At 29.8% G+C, this 6,540-nt stretch overlaps 1 non-coding gene across 1 annotated transcript; it reads right to left on the minus strand.

Moving 5' to 3' along the window:
* Positions 1-4,414: 4,414 nt before the first annotated feature.
* TRNAP-UGG (transfer RNA proline (anticodon UGG)) lies at positions 4,415-4,486 on the minus strand. Its single transcript has one exon. It is a non-coding gene; the product is annotated as a tRNA-Pro (tRNA).
* Positions 4,487-6,540: the final 2,054 nt, after the last annotated feature.

A 6,540-nucleotide genomic window follows, 5' to 3' on the forward strand; every position in this document is an offset into this window, starting at 1 on the left:
AGTATGTTATGGAAATGAGCTATTCTATGATTTCAAGCCTATGATCATGAATATGATATATGAAATTATGATCTTATGTTATGTATGTATTCCGTGGGATTTGACTTAGCACCAAATGTAGACTTGAGGTGGGGGTCGAAGCAAGGGGTCCTTATATAAAGTCTCTTGTTTCATAACTACGTGCCACCGTAGGATTGCCTTTACGGCCTAGCTAGTGGATCCACAAGTAGCACATGTTCATGATTAGGAGTCTACCTTGGCAAAGTAGCCTCCCCCTTCTCGATGTGGGGATCATCGGATTCCACGTTATAGCTCACATGGTCTTATTGTCGGTTATTGTTCATATCCACATATGTATGATTTCTTAAGTATGTTATGATTTTGAACCTATGCTTTTAAATGCTTTGGTCAATATGATTTTCTCATGACTTTATGTATTTCATCTTATCATGTGATTTACTTGACCCTTGCATTTCCATAATTTACGTTGCATGTCACGCCCTCATACTTAGTATATTCTAACGTACTAATGCATACTTTTTGCCTACATTGTCTCATAATATAGGAGTTGAGGTTGAAGATCCTAATCGTCCACGAGACTAGTAGGCATTCTCTATCCGACTATGTTGTGGTGAGTCGTCATTGATCGGGGACTGATTTTCAAGTTGATTACTGTTTTCTTTCAAAAGACTTTTGTTTACGTTGTATATTGAGAGTGGGCTAGGGACATATCTTATCCCCCTCCATACTCATATTTAGAGGCATCTAGTTAGACATATGTTTGAGTCTACGTTGTCATAAAACATTTTTTTTCAGATTTCTATTAATGGTTTAGACTCTCTTATGATGTTTTCGCTTTTATATTTTACCTTATGTATGCTTATGATATATACAAGAGGCTTGGTTGGAGCCCTTCGGGATTTCGATCGTCGTGTTATGACTAGACCTAGGTCGGGTCGTGACATACCTAATCCAACAATCATAATCACAATCAAAAACCACAATGCAACCACCACATTTGAAGCCACAAGTAAATTCATTGATGAGATCATCAACATGAAGTCATTTCACATTCACCTGTTATATTTCATGAATATACATTATACAAGTATTTCACATGAAACAGTCAACATGAACACACAGACAAACACACACACATATATACATTAATAGCCTAATATTGGACCCCCTATGAGTACCTATTCATTACCAGAAATTACCTTACTAATCCCTTGAAGTAAATACTCTTTCTTGTTCATTCTGTTTCCTCTCAATTTCCATAAGTCTCTGGATCTCATTAGAACCCATCAATTTCCTTATACATAAACCTCACAAAAACCATCAATCATATCAACAAGAAGTATTAATGTTAACAATCAAGAACTAGACTATCACCGTTAGTCATAAAATAATCATAACCCATATAGTACATTCCTGCCCTAAACAACAATAACAACACATTAACCATCTAGACTCCGTGCTCGAAGGCCTAGACATGAATTTTCTTGTCAATTTATAATATATTATGCAATGAGGACATGTCTATAACTACTCGGTTAAGAAAAACCTAGTCTATCTGGGTGTAAAACAGTTGTAGAAGAATTATAGCACGATATTTGACTTTTAAAAGGAGAAACAACGGAGACGGGCCTGAAATCTGCGGCTTGTAGCCTTCCTTGCGCTAAAATTATCTTCCTCCCTTCTCTCCAAACTAAGAGAAGCTTTTTGAGGATTTTTAGGGTGACCATCGTCTAGTTTGTCACTTAAGGGAGTAAGAGGAAATAAAAATTCACGTCTTTTAATTCTGCCCCCGACTGTCCTGCTATGGCGGGTCCTATGTTGCCATGGCGGCACTGCTATGGTGGGAATATTCTCCCTATGACGGAATGACACAAGCCCAACTCAACTTAGTTCACAAAATTTTTGTTCCACCTAAATAATAACGGTTGGGATTATTACAATTCATTGGATAACTATACATGTATACAAGGTAAGAACAAAAAGTCAAAAACCTTTTTTTACGTAAAACTTAATTTGATGTTATAATTAACAGTAAGATTTTTTGTAGTTGTGCTATTTAGTTAGTTTAAATAAGGAAAAAGATTTGTATAAAATAAAATTTAAATATTATAGGTTTAAAAGTAGTTAAATAATTAAATAATAATTTAGAAAAAATAGTGAAACATGACAATTTTATCTATTGTAGAGTTTTTTAATAAAGGGCAAAAAGTTCGAACAATATTATTAAGACCTTCACACTTTTAATATAGTACTAATCAAGTGTACATGTTTTGCACGTGTGTATCGTGTTGATTAATTTTAAATTTATATAAAAATAATGAATTGTTATATGTACATTATATTATTAAATATAATAATAGATAGATAGATGAAACATGAAAATAGTTCAAATATTATATGAAAATTTATTATATAGATAGATAAATAAATAAATGTATGACAAAGAATAATTCAAAGCTACCATAAGTAATAATACTTATCACTTATTCTATAAAGTAAGAAAATAATGTAGCTAATATTTTATTATCTAGAGAAATAAAGCACTTTCAATGCATTACTTCATTACTTGAATCTAATGTAATTGTGTACTATTTCCTTTTAAAAGATGTGAAAAATTTCTTTAACAAAATTTTATACAAGGTAAAGTTTAAAATTGATTTTAAACTCCTAAAAATTTGGTCTCCTTACTCATGTAAGATACAAAAATGATTTAATAAAAAAATTTTAAACTACTATCAAAGTTCTAAATATTAGAAAAATAATTGAATAATAATTATATTCAATATCTCTATTTTTAAAGCTAAAATTGCTTGATTTTGATTTGGACTCAATTTTAGTTTGTACTTTAAAAAATATCTATATCAAATACAATTTTAATTTGAAAGAAATCTATTGTTTTGAAGAAATCAATTAAGAACATAATATTTTTTTGCAGAAAAAATCATTTTTTTTTCTCAACTTCAAATTTAGTGAGGTTAGATTATGTCAATCTTGTATATTCATTCAATGATTAACAACAATAACAATAACAACAACAACAATAAAAATAATAACAATAATAATAATAAACAACTTTTGATTTTTCTGACTATTTCATCCGGTGGCAAGATGCTTGTTTCATCAAATTTTTTAATCAGAAATTTTCATCTGAAAAAGAAACACGAAAAATTATCAAAAGAGGACAATCAATTGTCAATTGTTGATTATGTATAATTGATATATAATCTTTAAAAATATTAACTAACTAAATAAATAAAGATAGAAAGGATGAGAATAATGCATGTAAGAAGACGACTTGAATCAATATTTAAATAAGAAGAAAACATAAAAATTGAAAAAGCCAAAACATTATTATGAAACTTTTCCACCACCCTTTATATAGGTATCACCTATAAACTTTTTTCTTTATTTGATTAAAGTAATAATTTACTTAAATTAAAATTTTAATTCCATAATCCAACCTTTTTGGAAATTTCGGTGGGCAATAACTCCAATTCTCAATTGGAATTGGAACACTGCTTTGCTGATCCAACTTCAAATTGGAATCAACTTAGAAGTTCCGTAAAGTCCTTTATGGACTAACCAAATAATTGGCAATAATTTATTTATATATCTTATATAAATAAATTCTAGACATATTATATTTCTTATATAAGGTAAAATTCTAATTGATTTAGAAGTGTTAAATATTATGGTTTTTTTTTATCTAGATTAAATTGGAATTTTAATTAATTTCAAATTTAAAATATTAGGATGATCATTAAATGATAATTACTCAAAAAAATAGTTAAAAGACGATTTTGTATAAAGTGAAGCCTTTTAATGAGGGGCAAAAAGTTCAAACAACATTATTAAGAACCTTCGTGCTTTTAATATAGTATAGATGGATAGAAGATATACATACAACTAATAATCATTCTAATTTAAAAATTTTAATTTAGAGTTTTTAATTAGTATGTTAATTAGTTTTAACTAATAAGGAAACACATTATCTGTTTTCCCAATTTATAAGTCCTCTCTCTCTAATTTTTCCACATAAAACTTAAACCCAGACACTACCTTTTGTTATTCAATTAACCACACAAATAATTATCAGCTCAGAAGAAGTGCCTTTGGCTACAACCTACAACTATACCATACCAAAGTTTCAAATATGTCATTTCAAATCTAAAAATTAGTATTTATAATGAAATAGGAGAAATATCCCAATATTAAACAACCTATGCATTTGAAATTTGTAAAATATATTTTTGTTCAATTGTTGCAACGAAAATAAATGTTTGTCATAATAAAAGTTTAACATATTTTTTTTTCCTCCATAAATTTACATTGTAGGTCCAAAATCCAACAAAGAAATAAGGCAAGTTAAAACCTCTGAGGGGGACCCAAAAGAGGGGCATTCCGAGAATCGAACTCGGGACCTCTCGCACCCAAAGCGAGAATCATACCACTAGACCAAATGCCCACTTCATTCTGTGATGATTCTATATATTATTACTCTAAATATTGTATGAATTTCAGCTCTTGTTTTTGCGTGGTGATAGTATTAGACTATTATCTTTTAGGGTTGTTTGGTAGCATGCATTAAGGAAAGAATATATGCATTAATTGTGTGTATTACTAATATCTTATTTGATACACTTTTTCAATTTATAAATAATATTCTATTTATTATTATACTATGTATAACTGATACATGATATTACCAATGCATGCATTAGCCTGATTAAAGATATAATTGCCTCTTAAAATCTTTTCCACATCTCCACAATATTCGTGGATGATATTTTTGTAAACAATATATATAATTTTTTTAAAAATGTTTTTTAGAATTGATTCGATGCATGTTATTTTTGATTCACCAAATCAAAGAGTGCATAAGCCATAGAGATAATTTCAGAAACCCCTCTCCAAATTTTTCCTTATAACAATCACCTCTTTTGTGATTTACGATGTTACACTTACCTCCCTTAATTTAATTTCGACATAACTATTGATCTAACGTATTTATGTTTAATGTTAAAATATACTATATGACTAGTTTACCCTTTTTATTATCTAACAGAGTATAGATATAACAAATGATATAACTCGAATTGAGAAAAAAAGTTTGAACATATATGTATTGTCTCTTTCTTCCTTACCGAATTAAAAATAACTCGTACTTTTAAGTTAGTGTTATAAAATAAATTGACTTAACAAATTAATAAGAAAAAGAATTAGTAAGAAATAGAAACAGAAAGAGAGTGAGTTGAAAGAATATCTCTTCTGTTATACTTTTAATTGCATAATGGCAGTGTCTATTTATAGCCACTGCAAATGAAAAAAAATGTAGCAAGTTGGAGAAAAATGAGGGGGGCAAAAGCTTGTGGAGAAAAAGTAAGAAGAAAAGTAAAGGGGAAAGGGACGTCTACAAAGTGAACATCAACTTTCATAACCCTTTCATAACACTCCTCCTTGGATGACCACGTGTAGTGTGCCTCGTTAAAATTTTTATAAGAAACAATATACATAGTTATCCTGAACACCCATAGATCTTGTGCCTCGTTAAAATCTTATTAGAAAAAATTCAGTGGAAAAAAGCCCAATGAAGGAAAAAAAGTACACACATAAGATAATACGCCTTGAGTGCTGCCTCATTAAAAACCTTTGCTAGGAAAATCCAGTGGGACAAAACCTAGACTAAGGAAAAAAGAGTGCAGCGCATATTGTACTCCCCCTGATGAAGACATCATTTAATATCTCAAAGATAACACATTCTAATCTTGTATCTCAATTTCTCAAAGGTTGAAGTTGACAATGTCTTAGTGAACATATCTGCTAAATTATCACTTGAATGAACTTGTTGAACATTTATTTCACCTTTTTTTTGAAGATCATGAGTAAAGAAGAATTTTGGTGAAATATGTTTTGTTCTGTCTTCTTTGCTGTATCCTCCCTTTAATTGTACATGCAACATTGTCTTCATACAATATTGTTGGAATATCTCTTTTTAAAGAAAGGTCACATGTTTCTTGAATGTGTTGAGTTATTGATCTTAACCAAACACATTCTCGACTTGCTTTATGAATGACTATTATCTCTGCATGATTTAAAGAAGTGGCAACCATAGTTTGCTTTGTTGAATGCAATGATATAGCTATACCACCCATGTAAATAAATAGCCTATCTGCGATCGATCTTTATGAGGATCAGGCAAATATTCCACATCTGTGTAACAATCAATTTTGACGTAGATTCATTTGAGTAAAACAATCCCATACCAATGGTCCGTCGGAGGTATATGAATATATGTTTAATTCTATTCCAGTGTCTTCGCATTGGGGAAGAACTAAATCTTGCTAATAAGTTTAATGAGAAAGCTATATCTAGTCTAGAATTATTGGCAAGATACATCAATGCACCAATTGCATGGTATGGTATTTCAACACCATCAAGCTCTTCATCATTTTTAATGAGGTCGAAATAGATCTTTATTAATATCAAGAGATCTCACAACTATTGAGGTACTTAGTGGGT

This window comes from Solanum dulcamara, chromosome 4 (assembly GCF_947179165.1).
Source record: "Solanum dulcamara chromosome 4, daSolDulc1.2, whole genome shotgun sequence".
Taxonomy (NCBI): Eukaryota; Viridiplantae; Streptophyta; class Magnoliopsida; order Solanales; family Solanaceae; genus Solanum; species Solanum dulcamara.